The sequence below is a fragment of the Sylvia atricapilla genome, chromosome 11 (assembly GCF_009819655.1).
Source record: "Sylvia atricapilla isolate bSylAtr1 chromosome 11, bSylAtr1.pri, whole genome shotgun sequence".
NCBI classification, from domain to species: domain Eukaryota; kingdom Metazoa; phylum Chordata; class Aves; order Passeriformes; family Sylviidae; genus Sylvia; species Sylvia atricapilla.
In genome coordinates, this window is record NC_089150.1 from 5,370,182 (window position 1) to 5,382,126 (window position 11,945).

Below are 11,945 nucleotides of genomic sequence, written 5' to 3' on the forward strand. Positions count from 1 at the left end.
GCATTTAAATCCATGGTAGTAATGCAACTATATATTTGTAGCTGATTTGAGGATTTAGGGAATCTCTCTCTGAACAACTCATGAAGGCTGTTGGAGATTATAGCATTACTCCAGGTAGCTCTATTAAATTACAAACACTGTTCTGATTGTGCTCCCAGTCTGCCTGTGCTGCTGTCTTTTTATTTCTGCCTTGGACTCAAAGCCCCAGACATAGTGATGATGCTGGATTAATAATGGATCAGGCTGTCTCTGGAGCAAGGCTTGTTTTACTGCCCAGAGGAGCCGTGGGGTAGGGAAGTGAGAGGTCATTTTGAGGGAAGAGAGTTGAAAGGTCAGGTAGTGTGGCTTGGCACCTGCCCAAGGGAGCTGGAAGGGAACCCAGGGTCCTGAGTACCTTTTCTAACAGCAGAGAAGTGATGAGCCCATGCTGTGGTGGAGGGGGAAGAGCCAGGAGGTGCAGTACTGTTAGATTTTTAATGGTGCAACATAGAATCATAAAATGGTTAGGGTTGGAAGGGACCTTAAAGCCCATCCTGTTCCACCCCCTGCCTTGGCAGGGACACTTTCCAGTGTCCCAGGATTTCTCCAAGCCCTGTCCAACCTGGTCGTGGGCACTTCCAGGGTTCCAGGGGCAGCCACAGCAAATCTGGTCAACCTGTGCCAGAACCTGCCCACCCCCACTGTGAAGAATTTCTTCCCAATATCTAATCTAACCCTGTTTTCTTTCAGTTTAAAGCCATTCCCTCTTGTGGAGATAACAGGGAATTAAACAGCATCTGAAAACTCAGAGCCAATCCTGTGCTGGCACAAGTCCATGACAAGTGGTGGCATCTCACAGGGTCCCTTTGCTAGTCTGGGACACCTGGGACACAGCAGCAGCACAGAAATGAACTCTCCCTCTGTTTGCATGTAGCTGAAGTGGAAACGTGTTCCTCCTGTAAAGCATCATCTTTTTTATCAGTGAGCTTATTCCGGAGAGCTCTCCAATATTAATGGTTGTGCCTGAGCATCTGTAAAATGAGCTCCACAGGATGAAAACCTTGTAAGTCAATACAGGGAGTGTTGGTCTGTGCTGCCACTGCCCTGGTGTGCTGTTTGGCAGGAAGAAGGTTTCCTTCTCTGTCTTCCTGGGCTTAGTTTTAAATAGCTTTTATAAAACAGAACAACCTCCTGAGCCTTAGGTAATTTTACCATATTAGATATTGAAGTATTGCTGAATCCTGTTAAGAAAATCCAGGCTGAAGAATACAAAGCAAAACGATAATGTCCTAAACCTAAAAGTCAAATCTCTTCAGGAATTTCACCTGCTTCTGGTGAGTGGTACTGAAAGACAGAACTGGTTTTTTTCTGGGGGAGAGTCCTGTCTCTGAATGGGTAACATATGAGTTAATCACAGCCATAAAGGGCACAGGTTGCACCCAAATCACCAGGTTGGGTCTGGTTTCCTGCAGAGAATTTTTCCATTCCACTGAGCTCAATTTTTTTTTTCTATTAGCTGATTTATGCCTTTCAACATGAGCTGTATCAAAGTCAGCATTTAGCATTGTATATTTTCTTTGGTTTGCATGCAATTTGCAAGTGATATACTGTACTTTTATACAGTTAATGTGTTCATTTTAGTGTATAATGCATGCGTGAACTTTCTGAATTTCGAGCTGAAAATATGATAAGTGGGTTATATTATGCAGTGAAGGAGTTGTTATATGAAAACACTTCCATATCATCAATTATGTACCAGCTTAATACAAAACGGTATTAATACATGAATCAGTGAAGGAAGTTGTATAATAAGATTCTCATGAGAACATGAGGCTGATATTTATTAAAGATGTAAGCTCCATGTTAAGAAGGAATACTTTGTTTTATTCATTTATTTGATAAGCATCTCTGCTTCCCAGAAAGAAACAATTTCATTGTATATTCACGAGCAACTCTCACATGTGTTTCTCATATTTCTGACAGAGTTCAAAAGTTTGATAAGCAACACAGACATTGTAAAATCCAACTACTGCTTTATAGCCCATGAGTATTGCTTTCATTTGAGCACAGAGAAACTCAGTGGCTTTGGAAATGACTCCTCAGACAGCTGGTGATGCTGAGTGGGATCCCATCCTGGCAGAGCTGGCTGGAATGCTCAGTGGGATCCCTCCTGTGCTGATGCACAGCATGGTCTGAGCAGCTTCAGTGTTATTTTTGCCTTGTTGCTCTTCTACTTATTTCACCTGGATCCCAAACTGCAAACGTCCCTCCACCTCCCAAGAGTATTTCAGAGCAGACTGCACACCCTGAGAGCCCAGAGCTCTTAAAGTCAGCAGAGGTGGGTCTGGAGCTAAGAGGGGTCTTGCAGTGTGTGACATGTCTGGGTTGGGGGCTCAGGGCCAGTGCAATGTCTTGTGTAGGAATGGTTCCAGTCCGAATGGAATGGAATGGAATGGAATGGAATGGAATGGAATGGAATGGAATGGAATGGAATGGAATGGAATGGATTGGAAGTAGTTCACTTGGAAGGGTCCTGTGATGCTCATCTGGTCCAGCTGCAAAGACACCCAGTGTAAAACCCAACACAAGTGGAGAGCAGGAGAAGAGCCATTTGATCATGGTGGTTCCCCTCCCAGGTAGGGATTATGGAATATTGGACTGAGGCACAGGTCCAAACAGTTTTTAAGATTGGAGGAAGATGGGGGCTCAATTCTGTATATTTATACTAAGAAGTTAAAGTCTCTATTACTCCAAGGCACAGGCTTTCTCTTGAAACCCCATGATGGGTGGGCACTGAGTCTGAGCTGCTTTAATAGTGATCAGGAGCCAAGAGCTGACTCTGCCAGTGGTGTCAGTAGTTCCCATTCATCTCACTTTCAGCAATATTTGGAGCCAGAATTAAGATGCCTTGAGATGAATAGGAGCCACTGTCTGCTGCCTTCATTCTCATTTGATTAAAATCCAATAGTTTTTTGAGTACTACATTTGATGAGAGGGTGCTTATTATTGTTTTTAACAAACATTTAGATGCTCTGGTTGATTTAAGGCTGGCACAACCCCTTCATCTGTCTGCAGCTCACAACTGACTTATTTCCCCCTATTCATTGTAATGTGCTACAGGCACCTGGATGCCAAGAGGAACCAGGGATATTTTGGAAGGAAACCCTTACACTGCTGGAGGAGCTGAGAAAAGCAATCCTGAAGGGAACAGTGCAAAATGCTGCACAGACAGCCATGGCAAGAGAGCAAAGCTTTGGAAACCACAGCACTGGGAGAATTAGGGGGAACTTCAAGTACCAGCACATTGCAGAGATTTTGTAGCACAGATTCAGTGCAGAGGAGTCATTTACTGGATAATGACAAATAGAAAGAAAAAGCTTATACTATATCTAAACCAGGGTAAGAGTAGAGATTGACAACTGCGTGATGAAAGGGAGAGGGAGAGAAGTCAGTCTGTGTGTGAGGGAAAGAATGGTGATCAATATTAACAACTGCACCCTGTTTGTTGTAAAAAGTAATAGGATATACAGGAAAACATAAGCAGGGTGATGAAAGTGTGGACGAGGTGATAAAGGAGCCCATGAAAGTCAGAGGGAATTTGTCTTCAAATTTTCCAGGCATTTGGTAAGAGTGACTCTGCAGAGAGCTCGAGGGTAGCTGTCTGGCAATTTGCTTGCTTAATATGGCTCTGAAACCAAACAATAATTCCATTTAAAAAAAAAAATATATATATATATATAATCCCTGCTCCTCCCAGGAACCTTAGATGTTGTTGTTGTGGGGCAATTGACACAGAAATCATTCCAAAGCTGTTTTGCAGAGGTATAAAGCAAGAAAGATTGCTGCATAATTATTCATTTCCTTCCCCTCTCTTGGCAACTTCCAGCCCCTAAACTGAGGACTACTTCAGTGTGCATATGACTCAGGAGAATATGCTGCTCCAGTGATGATCCAGAGGACACCAGTTGACAGCTGGGGACACTGGAGTGTGTCCAGAACCAGTGCTGAGCTGCCCAGCCCCATTTTGGAACAACCTATGGGAAGGTGTCCCTGCCCACAGCAGTGGGTTGGACTGAGATGAGCTTTAAGGTCTCTTCCAACCAAAACCACTCCATGATTTTGTGATTTCCCAGCCACTGGAGGTAGGGCCTGGTCCCAACAAGTGTCACCAGAGCAAATGTTACTGAAAATTCCATCCTCCATGCAGCCCTTGAATCAGGCACGAGGAGAGGCCAAATTGTAGGAAATCTCAGTTCTTCCCCTAAGTTCCTGTCCAATTTCTTGTCCCCAGCATGGCACAGTGTGATGGATAAACATCCAAACCTCAGACTAACCTGAAGCAAGGGAGCACTCCTATCACTAATGAAGACACATTGTCACTGGGCTTGGTTCAAAGACCATTAAAGTCTCCGAGTGGTTCCAGTGGGGACCAGAACAACCCTTTTCCTGAAGAAATAGAGGCATATATTAACCTTAATTGGGAACAGTCTCCACGAGGATCTTCCCTCTGAGGAAAAGGAGCATTTTGCAGATATAATTGTTTTGGAGGGAGTAATTATTCCGTGGATGCTTCCTGAGGTGAGTGATGGCTCTTGTTATGTTTTTCTCCCTGAAAGTGGAAGAGCTGTAAGAGCCCTGTCAAGGAGCAGTGGCATTACCTGGGCTGCTGTTCCAACACAGACACACACTAGTAGGAGGAACATTTGTACAGTTTGGCTGAGAGCATTTCTCTATTATTCCTTACCCTGCAGCACAACACAGTTTGCAGCAATTGATTGGCTTAGCTGGACAGTGAGATAAAAAAACCCTACAAATAAGACTGGGTAGGAGCTGTTCTTCTGCTGTGATTAGATGTAAAACAGCCCCAGCCAGAGCCGTGTTTTGCCTGGGGTCAGATCAGCAGAACACAGACCCTGGGGTTTCTAAGTGTTAATTTTTACTCAATTTCAGGAAGGCTGGAAATCATCACCCTAAAAGAACCTTTCAAGTGATGGGGCGTGAGGATTAGCGGGAGCCACAGGATAATCACTTTTCCCTCCTGATCAGGAAGATGATGGAGGGAGATGATGTGCATTCGGGAGAGGCTGACTAAGGAAAGAAAAAGGAATATAAATCAAATCAGAGATGGGACAGACAGAATTAGGCAAAACACAGTAGGGAGGAAGATCCCCTGGAAGAGAGCTATCTTCTGCAAATCACTCTGTGGTCAAGTCCTGCTTGCAGTTTCAAGCAAAATGTGTGAAATCCTAAACGTGCTTCCTCATCCCTTGGGTGGGGAAAGCTGCCCTTGGGAGACTGAACAAGGAGTGAGCCAGAGCTGATCAGCACAACCCATCCCTCCTGAAAGAGTTACTGTGAGATATGGTGGAGGCAAAAGACACTTGAAATGAGACAACTTAAAATAATTTTGTGTATAATTTGCAGCAAAGTTTTCTTTGCTCTCTGTTTTCTGCCCCAGCTTTCCTATTTGTCTTACCAGCTCTTGGCAGAGGAACTTGGGTTGAATAGGAAGCTGCTGTTGAGAAACTGTGGTTTCAGCACTGCACTAAAGCAGTCTTACCCAAATGAATTTTAAAGGCTATTTTGGCTGCCTTGAGAAATGTTGATTTATGACTTGAATGCGTCAGGTTTTTTGCAATTAGCAGGACACTGTCTAGAAGTTATAGACCACCTTAGGAAGAAATAGGCAATTGTCTTTTTTTTCCCAAGCTATTTTTATGAAACATTTTCCTTCATTCAAGCAGCAAGTTAAATACTCTCTGTTAATAAAGTGGGTTTCACGTTCAGATGAAGAAAATTTTGCTGGATTTTTCTTCAGAGTTGACCTTATCACCAAGTCTTGCTCTCTGCAAGAAATTAAAGCCATGGGCAGGTTGGTTGATTTGTTGGTACCATGTATAATATCCCCTTGGGCAATTCTGTAAGCCTCATCCTGAAACCTCATGAAACTCAGTTGCATTACATGCTAATACAGCAATTTTAAAAATAGTGGTGTCAAATATTACGTTTCCATGGATGTGAGAGGCTGTCTGTACCACATGGCATTATCAGATGTGAGAGCAGACAATGAGGTTGGCTTGAATGCCACAATTCATTATGCAAAATAACTTCCCTTTGAAGACATTTAGACCTGTCACATTTCTTTTAATGAAACCCTGCAATTTTTTTTAAATAAAAAAGCTTAGTAAGAATAGAATTTCAATAATGAATCAGATAACATATTCAAGCAGATATCAATTAAAATTTTAATTATAAAGAACAATTTTTCTTGAATTTTTCACAAGATGTTGAATTTTTAATCTGTTATTTCTAGGGGAAAAAGGGTTTTCTGAGGCGAGACCTTTGCAAAGTTTAGACAAGGACTGTGCATAAAACCTGAATCATGGCAAAGAAAACATATTTAGGAGATTTTGATGATCTAAGGGAGATAATTTCCCACCAAACACCACAGCCTCTGTGCTCTGAGAGCCACATATCCTCTGTGCAACACAGAGAAACAGAACCTGCTTAAACGAGACACAAAACTTCACCTTGTGTGAGCCAGCAAGGACGTTTGCTGCCCCAGCCGACATTATTTCATTCCTGAAAACAGGTTGAAAAAAATCTCAAAAATTCAAAATTTTTAAGATGTTTTCCCTTCCATTTTGGGATGGGAAGGATAGAAAAAAGCTTTTCATTTTCCCATGGACAGGAATTCTGAATCTAAATATGCACATTTTTGCTGAATGGCATAAAAAGAGAACAGCAAGACAACAGCACCCACTTGATACATTTTCAGCAACTGCACATCCACGAGGGCCATACAGCTCTGAATAAGGCTCTGCTCTTGTTACACGCAAGTGTTCCTGAATTCGCTGTTAAAATGCTCCCATTAGTGCTTGGTGCTGGCATTTCTAGGAGATACTACAGAATGAGGAGAAACAAAGCAGTGGAGAGGATGTGTGCCTCACACGTGATATTTGGGAATTGGTGAGCAGGGAGGAGGTGGGCAAAGCTAACACGAGCACTAAGTCATTTGCTTGTGCTCCATCCTAGTGTCAGTTATTACAAATACACACAAGAAAAGATGGTTTCTGATCCCTTAAAGCTATGGGGTGGAATTGCAGCCCATTTTGACATTTGAAATAAACTCATTATCCTTTCCTTTGCTATTTATAATAGGAATCATTCACAGTCACTCTAATAGCGTTTGTCCTTGGTGAAGGCACCTTTTGGTTTACTGTTAATGTACATTGCCTCAATGATTAACTTTATAAAGTGGGAATAATTGAAAGCCCAGCATTAAACTGCATTCAGAAGCGTTTGGTTTATCAGATTCCTGCTGGGCATGCTATGTGCAGATTTTGATGTAGTAATGGGCAGTGCAGAACATGTAAACCTTAATGATGGCTCTGGCTCAGCATCCCCCCTATTTACAGCAGCAGAAAGCCCCATTTTAAAAGCAAAGTGTGACCTCAGGAAATATAAGGTTTATATTCCTGCCAATTCCTGCTGCACTTTCCCAGGGAGGTGTTAAACCCATTATCAGCCATCATGGACAAAATCAGCATTTCCACCTTTCAATGCCATTTGATTGAGCAGATGTGGTGAATGACAGGCTTGAAGTACAAAGTGGGTACTTTGCTCTGCTGTCCACATGTCCTTGCAGCCCACGGAGATGAAAGGCTCAGCCTAAGCTCCACATGTTATTCATCAAGCAGGATTGCTCCATAAAGCTGATTTTCCTTTGCTTCTTTGAAAGTCTCCTGTAATTGAGGATTCAACTCTTTTCTTCCTAGGTCCGTGGTGAGTATAGAGAAAGACAAATTACGGTGTTGAAAAATGAAGATTTTTATAAATTTCCCGATTTTGTGTCAGAAATAAAGCAAGGAAAAATCAGAATTCTTTATGGATATGCTGCATGGGCTGTAGGTTTCATCAGTATTTCTTACACACGTGGATTTTTTTTTTTTTTTTTTTTTTTTATCCTTTGGCCATTTTATAATTGCATTTCTTGGAAAGCTTGGCTCAGGGAACATCATCTTCCTGTTGTTTTTATAGAAGCAGGACAACACAGAGCAGGCTGTGGACTGCTCATGTGTGCCACAGAGATCCAGCTGCCACATCTCATTCCCAAACCCTCCGCTGCCCGAGGCACAGGCAGCTCTTGAGACGGGTAATGAAGTTTTGGGAACAAAGAAGTCACCTGGCACACCAGCCTGCCAGGGATGCTGTGGAGAACACGCTTCAGTGAGACCCAGGCAGGAGTGTCAATGGAAAAGTGCTTTTTGGAGGGAAATCAAAGCCCGGTGGAAGTGTTGGTTGATAACAGCGCTCCGTCACTCTTTGAGGTAGGTAAGAAACATCCTGTTACCACCTGACACGGAGACACATCCAAGTGCACTTACACTTGTACTTTAAAGACTCTGTAAGCCAGAGTGGTACAAAGCTGCTGCAGCATCAGAGAATTAAGCCCTGAGGCACAAAGGCCAGATCTGTACTTGAAAAGGCTCCTTTGTGTTGCCGTGCTGGCAAACCCTCCAAGAAGGAATGAGGCGTTTGTAATCCCACACAGAATAGGGAGAGAGAGATCTCCGGCGGGGATACCCAGTTCTGTCTGCCAGGACTGGCGTGGCTAACACAGAGGGCTCACAAAAGATCTGAGGGTCACCCAGGAACCTTGCTGCGCACACAGAAACTCCTGAGCGGCTTAGCAGAGGCAGATTTGAGCAAAACAAGCTCTTGCCAGCCTTGTTCAGGCTGACTGCTGCTGTTTGTGGAGGTGCTCTGAAAGACCCTCTCAACAGCAACCTGCAACTCCACCACCTGCTCTAACGAGCTGCTTGCTCCTATTCCTGCCCTGCTTTCCACATCAGCCCATGGGGAGCATCTTCAGGGATCTTCAGGGACCTTCGCTGGAATGAAATTTTTTCCTGTTTATTTCACCTCTTGGTTCTCAAAGGCTCCGTTTTCAATCCTTCCCTACTAAGTAAGATTCAAAGTTTGTGGTGGTTTTTTTTTTTTTTTTTTTTTTTTTTTTTTTTTTTTTTTTTTTTTTTTTTTTTTTTTTTCCTGCTGAGCAAGAACCAGCGACCTTTTGAGGCAGCAGCCACCACATGGCCGTGCCTCCCTTCCCTCACACACAGCCGGAGTGCCAGACACTGCTTCAGAGCAGAAGCTGTCTCAGAGGGTGGGTTCATTGAGGAAAAGGAGGTGGCTAAAGTCATTTCCTCTTGAGATGTCTCTACAAGTTCCTGTCGGCTTTTTAGAACCACAATTCTGCAGAAACAAAGGAGCAACCAAACAAGCGACAAACAAGTCACAGGCTGCTCGTTTTATGCAGAGCTCAGAGCTTTTGGGTCTGTGCCTGCAGAGTCACCATATTTTAAAAATGGTAATTTCTGAGACCAATCTAAAAGGCTAATTGTGGCTGTTACTGATCTGCTTTAAAAGCCATGATTAAAGCTGAAGAGAACAGTCACAATTCCTGCCAGCTGCGGGAAGCTTTGTGGCTGCCTTGTCCCAATTACAGGGTTTTTTGTAGAGAGCACACTGTATTAGCATAGCTGCAGCTCCCTTCTAACAACAAGCAATCATGAGAAACATTTAATGGCAGGCTTTGGACCATGTCTTTCTTTTCTGTACAGTGTGAGTAGTGAAGGTATCTGCCCATAAAACATATTTTTTCCCCTCAGTTAATTAGCAGGTTTGGAAAACAAAAGTCAAGGTTAAAGTTGATATATTCACTGTATTATTTTTTTTTTTCCCCAAAAGAAGTAGCTGTCCAAAAGTTTAGGTGGCAGTTTCCATTTGTTCATCTCAAGTGGCATCATGTTCTTCTTTCACAGCAAGGGTAGAAGAAGCAGAGAGCAGAATTTGCTTAGTACTCACAAAAACCCTCCAGCTCTCCATACTCTTGAGGTCCTAAGCAGAGATTTCAAGACGGGGAAAACAACTCTAAGAAAATCTGGTTAATAACCCCTAGGGTTGACTAGGTCACAGTAAAAGGAAGATTGGACTAGACCAAACTGTCTGCTCCCTGTCTGACACTTGCTTTCAAGAGCCAGTACCTCAAGAATCTGGCTTCAAAAGCCTGCCAGACAATCCTCTCAGTAGCCCAGGCTCTCCACTAGAAAACTGTTCACTAGAAACACTTCTGTCATGGGCAAGGAACTCTTCTAGGAACAATGTTTTGTGGTAGCACTGTCTGGTTTGGTCATACTCTTCCTGGGAGTTGATCCAAAGCCCACTGAGGTCAATCAGAACCTCCCACTGACTTTATAATGGCTTAAGCTCTGTTTAGTTGAAGCTACTAATCCAATTTCCACGCCAGTGCTACTGTGAAGTCCCAGTGCTGACACATGGAATTTAGCTCACTGCCAGCATCATTACGGTTCCTGCTGCCCTCAGCTCTCTCTGATGCAGATTTGTTCACATATCTGCAGCCACAGGAGCTTGGGCAGGAGTCCTGCAAGGCAAGCTGATTTGGGCCTTGTCCACTGTGAATGGAAGACCTCCAGGAGCCGCCTGGGGTACAGGTAAATTTGCCCATGTAATTCAATCAGATGGCACTTGGTGCTGGTCCCACGGCTTGGGGCAGGTTCCTGTGCTGTGAGCAATGTCACTGCTGGGGAGATGTATGAAATATGTCAGTAGAGACCATTGAACACTTTTTCCAAAACAGGGGCCATTGCTAACCAGGTCTGTCCCCAATTTCCTCAGCCCTCTGAACAGAGAGAACTGAAAGGTGTTTTAGTATTTGGTGGTGTAGCACTTGACAGCTGAATAGGGATGCACTAACCCACATGGGCAGAGGTTGCAGCCTTTTCCCCACAGACCTTGCAAAACCACACTCATCTGTGCTGGGGGTCAAGAGTGTTGATGAGGTTCTCAAATTAAATTCCTGGTTTAGACTTAGTTTTATCTTCTGGTCTGACTTAAAGGTTTTGATACTTCCTCCCCCCCCCCTTTTTTTTTTTTTTTGACTGTGGTTGCCCTCAGGAGCCACCCAGCTGGATGCACAACTCTAGGGCTCAATAGTTAGTATTTTCTCACTTAAAATTCCCTTCTTGCAACCTGTTTAGGTGTGAGATTGATCCTTTCAGTGTTCATGGAGAGTTGAAACACATGGGGGTAGAGAAGAATTGAAAAGATATTTATTTGGAGACCCAGGCCAATACTGAGGAATTTGATTCAGCTGCAATGTCCAGCTGGATGTGACATAAAGCACACCAGTGCTTATAACTTGCTTTCCAGACCAGCTGTACAGAATTACTGTGGGTTTCCAACAGGTAACACCATACCTTAGGGATTTTTTAATTTAATTTTTTAATTTAAAAGGTCATATGACTGGAAATAATTATAGTTCACAAGGAAAGGATTTGCTTCTGTAGCAAAATGGCCATTGAGCTGTGCAGAGTCCTTCAATTTAATGCTGAAGTTGTGTTAAATCTTACTTTTCAAGATTTCCTGAGTTTCTTCTAATTTCCAAGAAAACTGGAGATGAAACAGCCGCTATAAATCCTGTAAGTCCAAAAGTGCCAGGTGTACAGCAGCAAGTAGTTTATCAGCTTCTGTTTATCTGGGTTTTCTTAAACCTTGTCAGATACAATGATGATCAGCACTGACTTCCTACCAAACAGGTCAATAGAGGCTTCAGTCTGATCCAGATGCCAGATGAGTTGTCCACAAAACATCCATTAGGACACAGATCTCAGGTGCAGGAAAACACAACAAACAATTACAGAGACTTCCTGGAAAAGAAACCAAGAATTTAAGCCATGATCACCTGCTTGCTCAGAAATAACTGATGAAATTGGTGATATGATTTCTTGTGATGGCCTGCCTGTTCTGTGTCAGGAAGATGCACCTTTGTGATGTCTCAGCAGATGTTTTTAAGCCTGCAGCATTGTGCTGAGAGAGAACTGCTTTAGCAAGAGTGTTGTGCCATCCTTGTCCAGGGAAGGAGTGAAATGCTGACCCCTGAG

At 43.3% G+C, this 11,945-nt stretch overlaps 1 long non-coding RNA gene across 1 annotated transcript in view; it reads right to left on the reverse strand.

Moving 5' to 3' along the window:
• LOC136366265 (uncharacterized) overlaps positions 1 to 9,031 on the reverse strand; it is a 302,489-nt gene extending 293,458 nt beyond the window's left edge. The window contains exon 1 of the long non-coding RNA XR_010744497.1: positions 8,945 to 9,031. This is a non-coding gene — a long non-coding RNA (uncharacterized lncRNA). The remainder of the gene's footprint in view (positions 1 to 8,944) is intronic.
• Positions 9,032 to 11,945: the final 2,914 nt, after the last annotated feature.